At 50.5% G+C, this 19340-nt stretch overlaps 1 protein-coding gene across 2 annotated transcripts in view; it reads right to left on the bottom strand.

Moving 5' to 3' along the window:
• LOC122393990 (circadian locomoter output cycles protein kaput-like) overlaps positions 1-19340 on the bottom strand; it is a 78064-nt gene that overhangs the window by 34919 nt on the left and 23805 nt on the right. The window contains exon 1 of one of the 2 annotated variants that reach the window (XM_043390514.1): positions 18727-18997. The exons of the other annotated variant lie outside the window; for it this stretch is intronic. The gene's annotated coding sequence lies outside the window, so the exon portion shown is untranslated. Of the gene's footprint in view, positions 1-18726; positions 18998-19340 lie in introns of those variants that run through there. 2 annotated transcript variants of the gene reach the window in all.

Raw genomic sequence — 19340 nt, 5'->3', positions numbered from 1 at the left:
GGAAAGCTCTAGCAGGTCCCGAGTTTCCCTACTTATTGGCGATGACCTGAGTCCTGAGATGACCCGAAACCTTGTAAATGGGTATCATCGGCTTTCTCTCGTCACGGGCAGCATGCTCTTTTTTCCGCAAACCTCTAGATCGATCAGGGGTCGAAAGCATACCTCAGCGTTACTTTAGTACGTTATACGTTAGCGACTGGGAACCCACCAATAGAAGGGCTACAGTGAAGCAGAAAACATATTCGATAGCTCTTTCAATGCTCTTTCGCTAGCTTCGCGTCAGATTTCATCTCAGGTCTATGTTTTGCCCATAGAAGGCAAACAGCTAACTGGACAGATTCTGCCGAAACATTTGCTTTGCAATAACTTTAGATTCCGTGAATTTGTATGGTATTTACATATTTTGTCTTGTCACCAACGTGTTTATCTCTTTGAGACGCGTCACAGAGTTAAAATTTGACCATTCAGAATTAACGTCAAAACGACCTCAGGTCAACGTTATGTCCTGATCGAAAAAGGACCTCCTGCTGCATATGAATGGATCCGTGTTGTTGAGCTGAACAGTGAACACCTTCCAGGTGCTGTCATCGCTCTACGGCGTCTTCGTCAAAAGTTGTAAAAAAAAAAAAAATGTTGGTGGCCATCGATGGACATTTCCACTAATCACCTTTCGAGTCATCACTCGCCATAAGTTGCACCCTGTCCCTGGCAATGATGAGCTGATTTGTCATGGCTCCAAAGATATTTTGCGTTTCTGACGAACTTTTTCAAAGCAGGAGGCATTCGTGCTTTTTCTAATTTCTCATTATTTTCTAATGATGAGGTCACGTATTTGACCTGCCTCCAGATCATAGATGTAAATCCTCAGAATCATGAGTTGCTGACACTTATAACCCCATACATTAGGTATACAGTGTACACTTTCGAAGTTATGGGAGAAAAGCTACAAGAATGGCGAGAGGGGAAAGTTTGATAGAGGTATACCGTATAACTGAACTTGACATGGCGACCTGACCTTAAGTGACCAGTGATAATTTTTACGCAAGTGATGTAGGTAGGTATACGTACCTAATAGGTTATACCAAATTTCGCGGCGCTGCGCGCCGATTTGTTACACGCGCACACACACAATACGCACGCACAAAACTGGGAAGTGTGGCAAAAAAACACCCCTACCCATCGGGTGAAGACTACAAACCCGACCCCCCCACTCAAAAATCCGTGGCGACGCCCCTGATGGGCAGGGTAGGGTATGGGCAGGTTGGGGTATGGGCAGGGTAGGGTATGGGTAGGGACCCAAATAATACAAATAAGCGATTTTTAACCCAGCATAATGCATCCGTAAAACCAATTTAATCAAAACGTACAGTTATAGCGCAAAACATGCCGTCTAGTCTATATTATGATTTATAAGTCGTCCGTGCGTGCGTTCTCCATCCATCCGTGTGTCATGTCTTATGTGTCTTATTGCGCCTGAAAGGCGCCGCGTAGTGACGTGAAATTTGGCATGCCCAATCTGTGGGCGTGGGCGGCCTTTGTATTAAAATTTGGGGCTGATTGGTCCAGGGGTGCGCCGTCAGCGCGTGAATCTCTCTCGCATGACGGGCCGCGGCTGGCGCCGAGCGGAGAGCACGTGCTCTTGGCTCATTTTCTTCGCTGCCAAAACTGAACGAAAAGCAGCAGAGCCGGCAGGTCATTGAACTTTGACAACGAACACCGGCGCAGGGCACCGCTCGCTAAGGGGATTCGCCAGTAAATAAAGTAAATTTATTCTTGCAACAACTCAGCCACTACTGGGCCGATTGTGCTGAAAATTGAACTGTGGGTGGGCAGGGCACTCACCAGGCGATGCATGGTCATGTGATACAGGTGCGGTGGACCGACTGAACGTGCGCACGTGAGGGGTCGGCCCTATATCTAAGGAACGGCTGGGCCAATTGCGCTCAAATTTGGTACACAGCTTCAATCGAGTATGAGTAGGGTATGAGTAGGGTAGGGTAGAGTATGTGGAGGATATGAGCAGTGTATGGGCAGAGTAGGGTATGGGCAGGGTGGGGTATGGGCAGGGTAGGGTATGGGTAGGGATCCAAATAATACAAATCAACGATTTTTAACCCAGCATAATGCATCCGTAAAACCAATTTAATCAAAACGTACAGTTATAGCGCAAAACATGCCGTCTAGTCTATATTATGAATTATAAGATGTCTGTACGTCCATCCATGTGTCATGACTTATGTGTCTTATTGCGCCTGAAAGGCGCCGCGTATCGACGTGAAATTTGGCATGCCGAATCTGTGGGCGTGGGCGGCCTTTGTATTAAAATTTGGGCGTGATTGGGCCAGGGGTGCGCCGTCAGCACGCGCTCGCGTGCGCCATAGGGTTAACACGGGAAACGGTCAAATCGACGATCGGGCGAAAACCGACCTGCGGCGCCTGCTTCCCGGCTGTATAAATCCGCAACGGAGGGTCGCAGCGAGAAGCGGTTTACACCACTCGATAGAGGAGAGATGGGCCTAGCGTATTGACATGGTTTCATAGTATAGCACGCGCCACGTGCAAGACAGCACCCCCGGCTGTCAAAAAATGACCGATTTCGTGCATTGTGGGAAGAAAACCGATGCCGCTGGAAAACGGCTTGACGGAATGAAATCGGTGTTGTATCATTTTGCAGACAAATGTACGTGTAATCAGAGGAAAGCAAATAAAGGGCGATGCTTCGTACCATTTCCTTAATAATGAAAAAATAATTTGAAATTTTAATTCGCGCGGAGCGCGATGTCCTTTACAACACCAAAACGTATTGAAAACGATGATCAATCGTTATGAAACCTACATTTTCGGAAAGAGCATTCTTTTCTGACCAATATCCACCCAAAATATTATCGAAAAGTCAATAAACTTTTGTGAAAATGACTCAAACACCCGACCGTGTTTTGTTAACGTTACAGGTATTTTTCGACGAAATCGGATCGGTGGCTTCGGCAGGCAGGCCATTGAACCTTTGACAACAAACGGTACCGGAAGGCACCTCTGGCCAGGGGAACTCACCAGTAAATAAAATAAATTTATTCTTGCAATAACTCAGCCGCTACCGGGCCGATTGTGCTGAATTTTGGGACTGTCAACGGGCACATATATCGAACGACACATTACCATATGTAGGGTGCTAAATGCTAATGCACGTGCACACCTGGAAAGGAGCAGTTTCCTATCTCAAGAACGGCTGGGCCAATTTCTCTCAAATTTGGTACACACTACAGAACCCGTAAAATCAATTAAATACCATACAGTTATCGCGCAAACATGGCCATCTAGTTGCAGTCATTTGTAAGTCAATATGTCACTAGATGAGCCAAAACATGATTTTTTACTAGTCCGCATGCCAAACGATACGCTACCTATGTCTAATTGTTCATATCTGATGGTAACATACTCAACTGCGCAGTGATGATCGACACATAAGTGACAATCGTTGTGATGTACCTAACTACTACATGGATAACAGAAAATAGATATGGGATCTGATTTCACAGCTCCTGCTCATGGATCCGATGGGATCATAGATCTAGATCTTTAATAGTAGGGAGATCAACTGGGATCATAGATTTGAACCTAATTTTTATGGAAAGACCCAAAGTGAGATCACAGATCCTTATTCAATTTCATCGATACTTTCAAGACAAACCTGTTGCGGTTCGCAATTGTTTAGTTAAAGCGATCTTATGTGATCACGCATCACATACCACAATTTTAGGGCGCTATTTGGCACAGGACACTGGATTCACGGCTTCACAGGTTGTATGTTGTGGGATTCACTCGTTTCATAGACCCCTGTAGGTTAATCGTCAGATCCTAGGATTTCATAGATAGTTTCACATCTATGAACTCCTATCACTAATCACTAGTAGTTTCACTACTACGAAGTTTGTAGTACACGTACACGTAGTTCACTTGTACAAGTTTGTAGTTTACTACACGTAGTTTGACGTGCAGACGTAGTTATTCAACGAGATCATAGGCCATAATTTTGAGTTTGTTAAAAACCCTAAAATCTCAGATCCTAGGCACTAGGATCCTGGCACACGTCTGCACATGAGACAGCCTGCTTCATCAGTTATAACAATACGGAAAGGCTGGCATAAAACAAGAGGGCCGCAGAAGACAGATGACTTAAACAACATTTAAATAGGATATTTTCAGTTTATTTGTTTAAATTTAGCCTTCACCATTTGAATGGACATATTGTCAGAGGCCAGAGCCCACGCTAAGAAGCAGAGCCTGTTGCAGAGCCCCCTACACCTATCGTCCGATCAGGTAATCCAGGTATCGGGAGAATTCGGTTGAACGTACCAATTCAAGCAGGAGGCGGACACACTCCGCCTGCATCACTCCAACTTCAACTGGCTGCGGCTGATGCTCCCACCAACCGCGGACCATCCCCGACAGGTGCCTCGTCTATCGAGCGTCGAAGCGACTCTAACTTCGGCTCTCACCATCTGTCTGTCTGTCTGTCTGTCTGTCTGTCTGTCTGTCTGTCTGTCTGTCTGTCTGTCTGTCTGTCTGTCTGTCTGTCTGTCTGTCTGTCTGTCTGTCTCTCTCTGTCTCTCTCTCCTCTCCCCCTCTTTCTCTTTTTCTCATTATGGCAGTACAATAGACACACAGAAGGTCAAACGTCGGGCAACAATTCAGTTTATAATATTCGAAATATTGTTATAGATTTGCAGTCATACGGATGATGTTGACCGGCTTCGATATTGGATATAGCAAACGCAGCACGTAATCGAGCTGCGATCCGAGGACACTGATGAAAGGCCTAACGGTATATTGCACACTGCTCACAATGGAAACACACGAGCTACATGGAAGGGACGGCGTTATATAAGCGTCACTATTTGTTTTACTCTTTTATTTTTTGCTTCGTCTAACAAGCAATAAGAGAGTATATAACGGCCAATTAGATGTTTATCCGGGCGGGATCGAGCCGGGAGCCATTCCGGGACGGCGATTGCGACTCTATGGGGACTGACGCATAAAGCGCGATCGGCACGTCACACCAGACTACTAAAAAACGTCCCTATGTAGTTAATGCATACATCCTGTCGAGCCTGACCCGAGGGCTGAGGAACGAGCCAGCGAGCTCAGCGCCGAGAGAGTGTATGTGCGGGCGGGAGTAGTTTTCCCGCTTCGGTGCTCAAACCTTTGATCTTTGACGTCAAGAGGTTGGACATTGTTACGGGACTGTAAAAGCGATAAAACCTTTGATGCCTGGCCCACGACCATACCACCCCAGCCACCTCGATGTGAAATTGGGGCACTGATTCCATGCAAACCCGTGACCGATGCAGTATTGGCTCGACGTAGGCTGCGAACTCAACACGTGTCTATGCCGCTCAATGTTGCATAGTTTCTTCTCGCAGTCTGACCATCTGCAATTTTCTTCAGTCACAAAACCCTCATCACGCGAGATTGGATATGTCGCGTGGAAACTGATGTATTCATAGAACCCATCAATGGTAGGCTATAAACCGTGGGTGGCAATGGCAGTAGGGTAATGGGGGCAACGTCCGCATTCATTATTAGCTTACTGACGACTAAAACACCGAGTAAACCATGAAACAGCTTACGACAGTTCACAATCAGTTTGGTACCAGTCATACTTGCTGGTCAAGCTCAATCTATGGGGAGCACAGACTATCGCGTTCTGCTGTGTCCACATAATGTAACGGGTGTGCACTTAGTTTCTGGAAAAAGTTTGTGCTGCCATAACTTTAGTGTTTTAACTTAGATTAAGATGATATTTGACACATATATAAATTGCAGCAATAGTCGAGAGTTTTCAAAAGAATTAGGCGCTCTCTCCTCCCAGGCGGTCTACAGCCCACGTGCTATACAGGCGCCCCCTGTTAAAATTGCGCGGCACCTCCGGGTCCAGGTGTGGCGATGGCTAGCGGGTTATGGACTTCAAATAGACGCTAATATGCACTTAACATCTTCCTTAGTACTATATTGTCTTCAAAAGTCCCGATTCGGTCGCCGTGAGATATACCAAGAAGATTCTCTTCGCGGCTCACAAACGGTACATGTGCGCCGTCCCGTAGATCCAGCGCTCCGCGCGCACAGTGACTGTATTGTGGTGTGATCATGACACCTATACTTTCCTCGGGCAGTGATGTTCCCAATGTGACAAAAATTCCTTATTTAAGCACTGCTGGGGCATTCCACGATAGATCGTACCAGGCCCGTCACCCTCATCTCTCAGATTTGAATGAAAATTGGTACAAGGGGTAATGATAGGCTCCAAAAACACCTGCCAAAATATCAGGCTTCTCAGATGAAAACCTTTTGAGTTACATTGCATAATATTTTCTAAACTTCAGATTGTAAGGGTGAGTTTGATGAGCTATAACTCAAAAACGAGCTAAGCAAGCAACAAACGGTAAACAGCTTTGAACTAACGATGAATCAAAGATTAATACAGTATTTTTAAAATTGGAAAGAAAAGCTTTACATATTGAAAAAATCGTAATATTTTTTTTAAATTGTCTACAATGGCCCTTGGGACCAAAATTTTTGCCATTTTTATTTCTTCAAAATAAACCTCAGGTCCTTTAAAATCGACATGCAAAAAATTAGAAAGGTGTTCTTTCTATAAGTTCCTCATTTAAATGTATACAAAATGGGTTTCCGGGGGTTCGGTACGACCCCAGCTCGCCGTTTCGCCTCTAATGGAGCTAGAACCTTGCGGAAAAAAACGAGCATGTGCGCCGTTACAAGATGCATCGAATGATACCACATTTTAAGGTCTCGGGTTCATTGGTGACCCCTGAGGTCATTTCAAGTGACCCAAATTACGGGTCCGGTTTTTGATAGATAACTTCGCAACAAATGGTCGCAGAGCCGCGATTTTAGCATCTTTGTGTTTGCCTAGCTCCGGCGCGTCGAATGGTATACTGTTTGTTCTGGTGAGGTCAGCTTAAGTCGCTGACCTCGGGTCAGCACACTGCCGTGTATTTGGCTCCGCTCCCCGACCGGGCGGCCCAGCCGGCAGCCAGCCGCCGGGCATCACGTGACCGCCCCGAGTCCGCGGCAAAGCCAACCAGCTCGGCGCTGGACAAACAGCGCCGCCACAGAGATGGTTAACAGTCCGGTCAGGCCACGAAGCTGGGTGAATGAGATCATATTGCACATCATTCGATTCGCAACGTCTTCCCGAGTCCATTGGTAGCTTTCCCGTCTCTCTAGCTCAATTTGATCGAGAGTTATTGACGAAAAACTCTTATGACCCTAGTGACGTACGAATGACGTCACGCAGAGGTCAACAAAGCAAAAGTGAGGCAAAAATCACTTCAATTGAACTTTCAGTAACCAGTGATGTCACTAGGCAGCTTTACCACACCATTTGTAGGCTCTCTTCCGAAATCACAATTCGAGACCATTACGGTGACGCAAAATAAGTACATTTATAGAAAGAACACCTTCCTAATTTTTTGCATACTACTTAAAAATGATCCAAAATTGTTTTTAAGTAAATAAAAATTAAAAAAAAATTGGTCCCAAAGGCTTAAAAATGCAAATGAAAGGAAACTCGAGGTGTTATATATCAAAAATAATATAAATTTCAAAATTTTAAAAATGCATAATATTCTTTGTTTCAATGCAAGTTCAATGCCGTATAGCATTTGGCATTTGGATTATCCGTCTTAGAGTTACAGCCCACCAAACTTGGGGCTGCAACGCAAGATCCAAAACATGTTATACAATATAACTCAAAAACCACTCATTTGATAAGCCTGAAATTGTTACAGGAGGATTCAGAGCCCCTGATTACCCCTTAGACCAATTATCGTTAAAATCCGAGAGATGAGGGTGTCAAATTGGAAAAAAGTGGTACGATCTATCGTGGAATGCCCCTGCTGTCAAAAGATATCGACGTCGGCATCGGCTACATAGGGCTAACATAATGATTGGATACCGCACGTGGGGATATGGCGGTCCACTGACCAGGAGATTGCGTCGAAAGTGGTCAACAGGCTAAGGTTCCACATTTTGTGAGCGCCTGCTTCTCGAGGTGGTGTTTTACCCCATTTTCATTACATAAAATTTCCCTTTTAGGTGATCTAATTCCAGCATCCACAGGTGATTGCTTGATTCGTCTGTGCACTCAGCATTTATCGTGATAGCTTACAGATCCATGTCTCATTGCTCCTCTGCTGCTTTTATCGGCTGCCGAGTGCTGGATCATGGTATTTCTACCCTTTTTGGATACAATATCACAATTTGAAATTTTTTCTTACAAACTTGGAAAACGGGAGGACGGGAAGCGTATCGGGAACGCTTACAAGATGGTGAATGCCTTTTACCAGAACGAGCCTCTTCTGCTGGGGCACTTTCGCCACGAATCAACACACCTGCACACTGTGCATGTGCCACGCCCTTCCCCGTGCTTGTGTCGTTCCTCTAATGGCACAAGCTTTCTTTCTAGCAATACCTAGAAAGCGCCAGTGGGAAGAGAAGTTGTTTCTCTGGAATTTTTGTTATTTTGGTGAAAATTCCGCCACTCTTTTCCGCGTTCATGACTTAGTTGTAAGCTCCTTTCTGTATGAAAAAATAGTCAGTTAGGTCTGAATTTGGGCATGCTCATTCCCAAATGAATGATTATTCACTATACGAAAGTTTGTATTGATAGCTTTAATAGTTTAAAAGACACGGATGATCAATCTTTTTCCAGAAACTAAGTGCACACCCGTTAAGGTGCAATGTTACACGGACAGGTCACTGGGAACGGTATCAAATATTGATGATGTCTGCAGCCAAAGTAACAGCTTGCGCTGAAAGTTCTTGGGGCACGTCGTAGCTTGTTATTTAAAGTTCTTTGGTGCTCTATAAAAGTTTAACTGTGCCCCGAGTAAATATGTATTTTATGCTTCGAGAAGTATACCTATTTTTAAGCTAGAAGCATATGCAATATGCATTACATACTCATCACATCCGGGTATTTAAGACTGTAGTGTTAAATTAACCGCAGGCCATTTTTTAAATGCAATCTTCTGGATTCATATTGTTCACGAAGCACGACAAAAAAAAGCTCAGCATGATGTGTCAAAGCAGCAGAACAGCTAACGAACAGTATCAGCGGGGACGGTGGGAAGGCACCACGATATGTTCTCGGGGACCCGGCACAGCCTGCGTCTCAGCACGGGCCGCTGGGACGCTGCGCCATAGGCGGTTCAACACACACGGTATACGAGCGATCGATGACACTGAAGGTCGACACACGACCCGACGGCCACCAATGGCCAATGAGCAGCCAATGACAGCGATAAATGGGTCAATTAGCGATAGCTAACCACCAGAGGCAGCTTGCATTGATCTAAAATTCTTAGAGCTTACTATCAGTCGAACAGGATATCTTTCGCAGACGAGCAAAGGCCATCGGGCAGACGTTCGAAGAACCTTCAGATAGCCTGCAGGATACATGAGCTAGCAAACAAAAAGTGACGTGATTTCAGTTTCCAACTACAAAGTTGTTCGCACTTCGCGGACTTCACGCAAATATCAAATTTGGGACCGGTTAGGTCACGCTGCGTCTGACCTTGGACACACAGGATTCAGAAAGCGGAACACAGAAGTTGATAGCGTACCAAGGTGGATGCCGGGCCTGTCAAACGATCGGGCACACAGTCACACGGCCAGGTATAGGCCAAACGCCAGTCCAAAGTTGTACGTAGGCAGCCACAACTTGGATTCCGATGAGACTTCATTATCCAAAGGGAGACGTCGATTATCATCTAACCTTCAAAGGCCAGGGGTCAGTTTAAAAGCAATGAGAGCGATAAGTGTCGGCCTGACGCATAAGTCTTTTGATTAATTGTCGCAGGGCTCCTGCAGCAGGTCTCGAATAGCCTGATTTGATCACGCTTCTTCTAATATGTTGAAAACCTGTGTCGAAAACTCGTCTGAATATACCTGTGTATACTGAATGTAGGAATATATGCGACGGTTGCTGGGGATTATCAGCCCGACCAGTCGACGGAGCACACACAGTGCGTGTCTGACGCAACTGCTGCTTATCGTGCACCGGCTGCCCTGCAAGATAGTGTTACGTCATATCAGCAGCAGAGGTGGACATTAAGCGGCAAGCGCCGGCCTGCTTTGAGAGCTCAGATCTGCTATACACAAATGGAGACGGAGCAACGACCTGCTTACAAAGTACCTACCGACCTGCTTAGCCGACAGCTGCCTGCCCTCAGCATGCAGCAAACAAGCCCTCTTCCTCTCCCATCTCTCTCCTCTCTCTCTACCCTACCTTTCTCCTTGGATCAGACTACCTGCTGTCGCGGAATACCATAAAATGGGAATTTACAGAAGACTAGACTATGAGGATCTGTTGGCTGTGACGCCGTCGATTTTTGTGGCCATCAACAAAATAAAATAAAAAAACCTCACAACGAGTAAATACATTGCCGCAAGAAACTTGGTATAACTAAACCGGGATCATGATAAAACCCGACGTGGCAGCGGATCTTGTTTGTGCAGAATCACATAAACCGATTCCAAATTGGAATTCACCCTATAATTTAAAAGTCGGAAATTCGAATATCCGAGTGACACTCCGGTTTCACATACCTCGAAAGGCCCGGAGTTTGGTGAAATATGTACAGTTCACGCCTTATAGCCGAGCATCAAGGGAGGTATTACCGGTTGAAATGTCACCACAGCCAGAAGGCGAAAGTGAGGTGTTTCCGGAGGACCCCTGTGACTTGGGGACCGGCGGACTACTCTTCGGTAAAGAATGCAGCCGTGACATATAGCCTGACACGTGATATGCAACATACATGAAGTCAAGGCATCTCATTGATTATCAATCACAGCATGCTGAAATGAGTTGAGTTGCTGGGTAACAACAACAAAACAACGAGTTTTTCATACATTTCACTGTTTCAACTGTGACTGTATTTTCGTAGAAATCTAAAGGAAAAGGTAATTTGGCCTCCACAGTTACTTAACATTTCCAATTCAAATTTTAAAACTTTCACTTCCGTTCGATGGAAACTAGAGCATGTAAACGATTCGCGCAGAGAAGAGCAGCCAGGCCAGGCGGCAGCGATTCTTTCTCAGATGAGCTGTGCTGCGCACGAGCCAATATCGACGTTCTGCGCCCCTCCCCCCCCACACACAATAATTGCGACGTTCCCTGGTCTCTGAAAGACAGCACGACGCCATCGGTGCAGGGTGGCGGTCCCATTCAACGCAAGACAAGGCGTTGAACTGATATTGTCCAATGTCCAATAGATTCCCTTCATATCCGTGTTCAGCCTGAACAGAATAAGACACCAGCATCCCGTGTCGATCACACACATGCACTCATACAGTATGTAGGATGTGTATGTATTGTAACAACTACTGGATGGATTACGCACAGCGACGCCGCGGGGAATCCGGAACACACCAGGCCGACGGACGCGCTTATGTCACCCGATACCGCATGGATGGAGACAGAAAAGCGATAGCGCCGGCACTCTCCCTGTATACAATAATGCGTAACCCACGGTCCGCTGCCTATAGTTGTGTCCCTCAGCCCAGCGCCGGCAGCAGTGAGGAGGAGCCTCAGCTCCGCGCTGGTAGCAGTGAAGAACGTCCCATAAAAGCCCGGCGTGTCTCCCAATCCAGCCCGCAGTAGCAGTGATACTGTTCCCCCGTATATAACCGGTAACAGTGGTGACGTCCCTCAGACCAGGGTCAGACCAAAGCGAGACCGTTTCGGTAGAAGCGAGCTTGACCCTCAGCCCAGCACAGGCAGCAATGAGACAGCCCCTTATCCCAGCCCACCTCCCCACGCACCGTCCGAGCAGCGTCCACTCGCCAGCGGACAGCCGGGATAATATCCCGACTGGTCAGTGGTCAGTCGCCCTCGGGATGGCACCGCGCCATTCAGAGTACACGGAGCTCCAGACGAATCGGTCGGCCGTGCACACACTCCTCGATCGATCCGGACGGCGCACGGCACCGCTGCCGAGAGCTCTCCGACCCAGACGAGCTATTGAGCTCCGCGACTGAGCGCACGACGCTCACTCTCATAATGCAAAAACACCGGCCGACGAGCGTGGAACAATCCGAGCCGGGGACGGCGGAGCGCGGGAGGATCGCGACGGCAACTAGAGATGGGCGGTAATTCCGTGCGGGCTAGTGAGGCCGAAAATCGGAGCGAGGGAGTTGAGAGAGGAGAGAGGGATAGTAATGAACCGGGGGAGGGCCAGGTGCGTGTGGAGATGAAGGGAGAATGGGAATAGGGTGGAGCCGTTCACCTGAGAGGACACGCTCCCGCTCTCCTCTGCGGGGACTTTGACCTGATCGACTGCGATAAATACACCGCTCGACAGGCCGGCGTCTACCGATAAGGACGGAATATGAATAAGAACATAGGAGAACAATGGGACAAAAATAGACCACAGACAATAGAAGCCAGAAACCCTGAAAAGGGTGCGAGTGTTGGTGAAAAGATGCCGTGTCTGCAGCTGCTGGGAAGCCCGCCACCTGAGAGTTACTCAGAGTGAGTGGGAAAGTCAGCGGCACTGGTCAATAATATCTCTACCATTGTCACAGAGACGAACAAGGCAGCAAACTTCGTATAGCAGGTCATTATGAGAAGAACTTGAAGCTTAGATTGTTTGTCTATTGTCGAATCAGATTCAGGTCAAATAAGTAGGGTGATTGGGATTTCAAGGAACTTCAAAAACTTGTTCTGATTTTTTTTTGTCATAAACTCGGTCAGAATTGTACAAAATCTATCGTACATATACAGCCATTTGAGGTCTGCCGAAATGGGTAGCAGTCGGATTCACAAAGTCACTAGTCACTACCCTCAAACAGATTCGGTTCACGTTTTCGACCTTTCTTATTCATTGTACTTTATCGATTTATGACAAGCACTGAAGATTAAGCACGCTAAAGAGGATGACACCCCCTACCTGAGTGAATCGTTAGTAGTTGAGGTTGATTTAAGGTTAATAAAATTGCAAGTTGCAAGCACCTTTCTGGGTAGCTATGAGTTTTTACACGCACACGATAGAGAACAACTCTTACAAATGTGTCGCATACGGTAAATATACCAGTTAGTAGTTACGTCACGCAGACACCGACGGAAAGAAAGCAGAACAAATCAGCTGATGAGAGGAGACAGTACCTACTGTCATCTGATGTACCAATGAGAGGAGGCGGCCACTGTCACGCACTGTCATCTGATTTACCAATGAGTGGAGGCGGGCACTGTCACGCACTGCCGCACCGCAATCGATCCTGACGGACGCGACGCGGGTCTGCTTTTGGAGACGACAGGGGATGCCAGACAGAAATCCAGCACAAATACGGTACATACCCGGAACACAGAACCTCTCACCAAACAGAGAGACAGTCACAGAGGACTTTCAGCGATGTAAGGACAGCAGCCACACAGCCTAAAACAGAGGAAGGTGAGGATAGACACTCGGCAGATCAAGGACAGCAGGCAGGTACACAGACCAGTAAAGGTCAGCCAGTGCGGGACCTGACCGACCCAGGGCTGTTCGATAACAGACTGGTCGACTCTGCTTCAGGCAGCGTCTGTTCGGTGTCTGCCTATTCCAGACAATATCAATGTTTGTCACAAGTCTGATAGTAGGGGAACTGACGTCCAAATCAATACAAACATGCCCTGACCATCCATTCAGTACCAATATCCGAAAACAAGCATAAATAGACCGCTTTGCGGTCACCTTGTATGCATCGAGCACAAAAGCAATGGTCGCAGTCCAGAAGCAATCGACAGCCAGAACCTATGCACCATTGTAAAACGTGGGTAGGTATATAAAGCTGTTGTCTGACCGAAATTCAACCGAATTAGAATGAAGATGGAATTAAATTGAGCTTGTCAACGATTTATTGATTTCCGATCACCATTTACGAAAGCAGTTAACCTGTAAGAGGGGACCGATCTAATTCGCTCGCCGAGCCCCTTTCCCCCTCATTGGGCGCCCCTCCCTTTCCCCTCCCTCAGTACCCATACTGCCACCGGCCGCACACCTGTGAACGGACGCGTGCCGGTGGCTCACAGCCCACAGCTCGCAGCTCAGTACAGCTCGCGCATCCCGTCGGCGCGCAGCTCGTCGGTGCGGCCTGCCGGCCATTACATAACCGCCAGCTCAGTCCCGGCTGGTCTGACGTCCGCAGCGGCCCCCCCCCCCCCCCCCGGCGTATTACGCAATCGGCGCAGGAGCGGCGCCAGCGGAACCGAGAAGGTCGGTCGCACCGAGTCGCCGGGCGGCCGGACGGCGACCTTCGCTCGGCGCCGGCCGGCGCAGCGTCCTCCGAGCGCTCAGCGTCGGCCGGCCGGCCGGGCGTGCGGCGTGCACATTCAGCGCACCCGTTTCTGCGCGACGGCTGCCTATCATCCCCTACACACACGACACAGCCGCTGCAATGCAACAGTGCACGCCGGTGACCCACATCACCATCTAACGCGGCCGTAACTGACACACAGACGTCATACCAAACCATCACGCCATAGCTCCCTTCGCCTGTCATCGCTCGACCCGCGATGGTCCCGTGCACTCGTCTCGGAGAGCCCCACTCGACCGGGTCGAGCGGCGCGGGCGAGCTCCAGCGGCATTCCAGAACGCATCGATCGCGCAGGGCGCACGAACGGTGGCGGCCGCCGGTCGAACGCGTAGGTGTTGGACAGGGAGGCAGGGAGGTGGGAGGGAGGCAGGGAGAGCGGGAGGCAGGTAGGCAGGGAGTAAGGGAGGCGGTAAGATGAGGCAGGAAGACAGGCAGGTAGGCAGGGAGGAATCGCGACGAGGCAGGGATGAAAAAAGGCAGAAAAGAAGGTAGCCACCATGAGGCAGGGAAAGCAGCCAAGGGAGGTGTCGCGCTGAGGCAGGGTCGCATGGAGGTATGGACAAGGGAGGCGTGTATGGCAGGAAGGTGGGAGGAAGGGAAGACAGAGAGGAGTAACGATGAGGAACAGACGCAAAGAAAGCAGGGAGGGGTCGCGGCGAGACAAGTAGGAAAGGAGATGTGAGCCGCGACGAAGCACGGAGATATGTAGTTGAGGAGCCACGGTAGTGGAACAGGAAATGCACCCGACAGATAATAAGGCAGCGATGCGGCTAGATGGAGGGCAAGATAAATGAGATGGTCAAAAGTAAATGAACACTGAACATCTCAGAAAGAACAATGTCGTTCCAATAGAGCCTGTAGGTGGAATGGAACATACTGCAACTGTATCAGCGATGCAGAAACACTTACAAAAGGTCGAGTAACTGTATCACGAGATAATATATACCGACACATCCAGTCACCCCAAACCCACTGTCCGCATAGCGATCATTCACGGCGACTCATAGAAGATAAAAATCTCCAAAACGAGAGGAATTCCGTGAGAGAAGGGATTAGACATTAACTGCTAGCTCCAAGGATCAGCTGCACTTCAATGTCATAAGGATTACTTACATAACTTATATAACTTACATAAGCGCTGCAATGAACTCCATAATCTGTCGGGATGATAACCAAAGCTAACAGCTCATGTGGGTTTTCATGGCAATGAGTCTTAGTTGTCATCATGCTGATGCTCACAGACGGCGAATGGAATGATTAAATCAAATAAGCATTAAGCGTTTCTTCTATTCAATTTCTATCAGTTCGACGAGGGTACTTGGTGATAACTAATTAGTTGTAACTAGCTCTTCAGCCTCAGCTCACCCATAATAGCCACGCCTTTTCACATTATTGTCAGCACGCTCTACCGCGTGTTCTCCTGGCTCTGGTGCCAACCGGCCACTTTTCTGCTAAGACTAGCTGCTGTAGTGCATTGGCTGGCTGATGGGAAGCCGTAGAGCAGTCAGCCGCGAACGACGGACGAACGAGCGGAACAGACGGAATACAGCGGAAGGGAGCGCTTCTCTGCCTTCCCCGCCCCACCTACGTCCAAAGCGAACTGCAGCGATCAACCGAGACACCTGACCTAGCCGCACGAGCAGGGGGAGCAAATCAGGAGGCCCGCTCTCGCTGCCGGCAGCTATTATCGCATTACTCGGGCCTCGGCCGGCGCTGCGTCCGTCCGTCCGACGGCATGGTCGATAGCGGCGCGGCGACGACCGACCGCGCGTGCTGACGACAGGCCGACAAACAGGACAGGAGGAAAGGACAGGGCGGTGCGGTGAACAGTGCGGAGGACAGACGGAGGACTTGGGACAGGACAGTACTTACAGTGCAGACAGTACAGGACAGGACATAGGTGGGTAGTGTGGACGAGGACAGGCCGGCAGACTGAGAAGTCTGCCGGTCTGTCGACACATACCCATCACGGGACGGGGTGGTGGATACTGGGTAGTGGGTAGTGCTGGCAAGTACGGACGAGGACAGGCCAACAGACCGAGGAAGGACGAAGACAGGCCGACAGACCAGGACGGACGAGGACAGGCCGACAGACCGAGGACGGACGAGGACAGGATGGGGGACGGACGGACATGACGGAGAACAGGATGGGAATGGACGGAAGACAGAAAGACGAGCGCACAAACGGAGGATCAGGATAGGCAAGGTTTGAGCGAAGAACAGACGAGGATAGGACAGAGGACGGAGGACAGACGGTCCAGCTGGACAGCAGAGCTCGCGGCCGCCCTGTATGCCGCTGCGGACCGCCCACCAGCGCGGTGCTCCCAGCCAGGTGCGTCAGTGCAGCACGGCGGGCCGACCTGAGAGAGCGCCCAGCCGGCCATGGGAACTGGCGCCTGGCCCGGCCGGTCGGGCTGGCGGCCAAGGTCCGTCCTGCGGCCACCGGCCACCGTACATCACTGCCCCCCCCCCCCCCCCAGCTAAAGGCAGCGACCTTCTGTTTCGGCGCCTACCGCCCCCGGTCGGATGGACCGACCGCGCCTGTCCTGTGAGCTAACACTACTGACGAAAGCTACTCCCAACACTATTTTTTCTTTTTTTTTTTACTATTGACACTATTGAAGCACTTGAATCGACTCCACCCACCAGTGCTGAGCCAACACTATTGACCGCTATTGAGCCACACAGTCCATTTGTACGGAGCGGATAACGTTTACCAAGGTGCGCAAACTGCTAACACTACAGCCCAGTACTGAACCAATATTTTCTTCCGTTCCTGGGCAACACTTCCGACCAAAACTGAGCGACACTCCGTTCAGTCGGAGCCGACATTTCGGATTAGCTGCTTACGACAGAATGGATTTGTTCCGTCTGTCCACCTGAGCCAGTTTGTCCACTGCACACTGCACAGCGCCAGTCTGTCTCCCCACCACAGCGAGCCAGTCCATCCACCTGAGCCAGTCTGTCCACTGCAGCGAGCCAGTCTGTTCACCTGAGCCAGTCTGTCCATCGCAGCGAGCCAGTCCATCCACCTGAGCCAGTCTGTCCACTGCAGCAAGCCAGTCTGACAAACTTGTCCGACCACCGCAGCGAGAGAGTTTGTTCACCTGAGCTAGACGGTCCACTGCAGTGAGCAGTGAACCAGTCTGTCCACCGCAGCGAGCTAGTCTGACCATCGCCTCTCTGTCGCCGTGAGCCTGCCTCTCTGTCGCCGTGAGCCAGTGTCTCTCTGGCACCGTGACCCAGTCTCTCCATCTGTCCATCGCTTGTTTTTCCATCGCTGTGAGACAGTCTCTCTGTCAACCGTGAGCCTGTCTCTCCACCGTCTATCGCCCCTGTCGCCGTGAACCTGTCTTTGCCGCCGTGAGGCCCACTGTCCCTTTCGCTCTAGTCCAGCGCAGTGAGCCCGTCTCTTCGTCTGTCCCTCGCTACCCCTGCCGCAGCGAGGCCCACTCGCGGTCGGTAACAATAGAACAGATGATGATATCGCCTCGTTCGAGGTCGGTGCTGTCCGGCCCGAAATTCTTGTCCCAGGACGGACGGCCCGGTCCGTTCACGGTGAACAGGCAACCGTTGCGTCACCGGTGGCATAACGAGGAGCCGCGCGAAATGGGGGCGGCTACCAGGACGAGATGGTTACCAGAGCGGGTTACCAGGAGGAATGGCAGCCAGGAGAGTTGGGTGCCAAGAGGGCTGGCCACCAGGCGAGGCGGCTTCTGGTCAAATGGTTACTGAATACTGGTTGCCAGGTTTTGTCCAGGACTGCCGCTGGTCACCGAGTCACGGACCCAGGTGCAGCGCCATGCACCCAGAAAAAGTGCCGCTACCTCAGCACCGATACACTGGGCACGTGGGCATGTCAGACAGTCCAGGGTCGGTCGGAGCTCCGTGACAAATGGTCCTCGACAGGCATGGCCGCACTCCTGAACATGGCCACGACTCGGCCGAGCGCAAAAATATATATGATAATAAAAAGGAGAGTATACTCAGACTTCACCCAGGCATCCCCGGGCCTCGGATGCGAGCCAGCTGGCCCAAACGCGCCCTGAGCGATCATGTGATCATAAACACCTACAGAGAGCACGGGCGTCACAAGATCAAGGATAAACATAGCTCAGAGTCGAGAGGAGTCCGTAAGAGGCCGCCATACGCCACGCCAGCGAATCTATAGTGTAATCATACAACTTTTTCGAGCACGACCCGCCGGCATGATGCTACGAAGGCCGTGAGGCTAGGGCACATGTCCCGGAGGTCGCGCGGGCCATGTGCGGCCCGGGGAGCACGGCCGGCCCCACCCCCCGAGGCGCCACGTCAGCCGGGCACGCCGCCGCGTCCCGGTCAGCCACTCACCGATGTTCTGTATGTGGCGGCGGTCGCTGGCGCTGGGCCGAAGGTCGCCGCGCCGGTCACACTGTCCTGCCCCACTGCGCGGCGCCGGCTGCCTCCGAGGAGCGGCCGAGGCCGGTCAGACGAGCGCGACGGCCACAAACCGGCCGCACCGGCACACCGACCCGGGCCGGATCTGATCCCACCGAGACGTGACTCCACTCAGCGGCCGCCGCTCCGTCAACGCGGGCTGAGGTAGCACGTCTCACCACCGTAACACACCGCACTCCACCGCCGCGGCCGTCCGACGCCGACTGACGGCGCCGGGGCCGGCTGCGCGCGACGCCCCCCCCCCCCCCCCCAGTCCGCCGTCCGCCGCGGGCGGGGGCGGGGGCGGGGGCGGCAGAGCACGCCGACCCACCGACGGTGACGACGGCGCGGTGCTGTGAGCAAGACGAGATCCAAAGGGAGCGCTCAGGTCAGCAGCAGTGGCGGCGGAATAGGGGGTGCAGGGGGTGCAGCTGCACCCCCATCGAAAAACATGGGGGTGCAAACATATCTTTTTGCACCCCCAAAATCCGTACAAGGGGCCCGTCGCACAATCCAACACATTTTCTCCTGAAAACCAGTGATCGAGA

Source organism: Amphibalanus amphitrite, unplaced genomic scaffold (assembly GCF_019059575.1).
Source record: "Amphibalanus amphitrite isolate SeventyFive unplaced genomic scaffold, NRLGWU_Aamphi_draft 000567F_arrow, whole genome shotgun sequence".
NCBI classification, from domain to species: Eukaryota; Metazoa; Arthropoda; class Thecostraca; order Balanomorpha; family Balanidae; genus Amphibalanus; species Amphibalanus amphitrite.
The sequence above is the reverse complement of the archived record's forward strand: the minus strand, read 5'-3'. Positions and strand labels throughout refer to the sequence as shown.